This window comes from Cariama cristata, unplaced genomic scaffold, assembly GCF_000690535.1.
Source record: "Cariama cristata isolate BGI_N322 unplaced genomic scaffold, ASM69053v1 scaffold27531, whole genome shotgun sequence".
In the NCBI taxonomy this organism is placed as follows: Eukaryota; Metazoa; Chordata; class Aves; order Cariamiformes; family Cariamidae; genus Cariama; species Cariama cristata.
This window is the reverse complement of record NW_009599091.1, coordinates 1-330: the sequence shown is the minus strand read 5'-3', so window position 1 is coordinate 330 and position 330 is coordinate 1.

The window sequence follows — 330 nt, the reverse complement described above, 5'->3', positions numbered from 1 at the left end:
GCCCCCCAGCAGCTCACCCTCCCTGTGCCCCCCACTCCGGCCAGCTGTGGCAGCTGGCAAAGGGCTTGGGGAAAGCACAGGCCGTGGGGGTGCAAGGGGAACCGCAGCTGCTGGGTGCTGCTAGAGCAAACACTCCCAGGGTCACCCTGTGACCTGGGAGAGGCGGGCACACAGCTGGAGTGTGCAGCGTTGCCTGAGGATACAGAGAAGAGGGCAGGGCGACGTGTCCCGACATCCCTGGCACCCTTCCCTACTCACGTCCCTGCTCCTATCCCTGGTCACATCCCTGGTCCCATCTCTACACCCATCTCCACTCAAAACCCTGCTCCC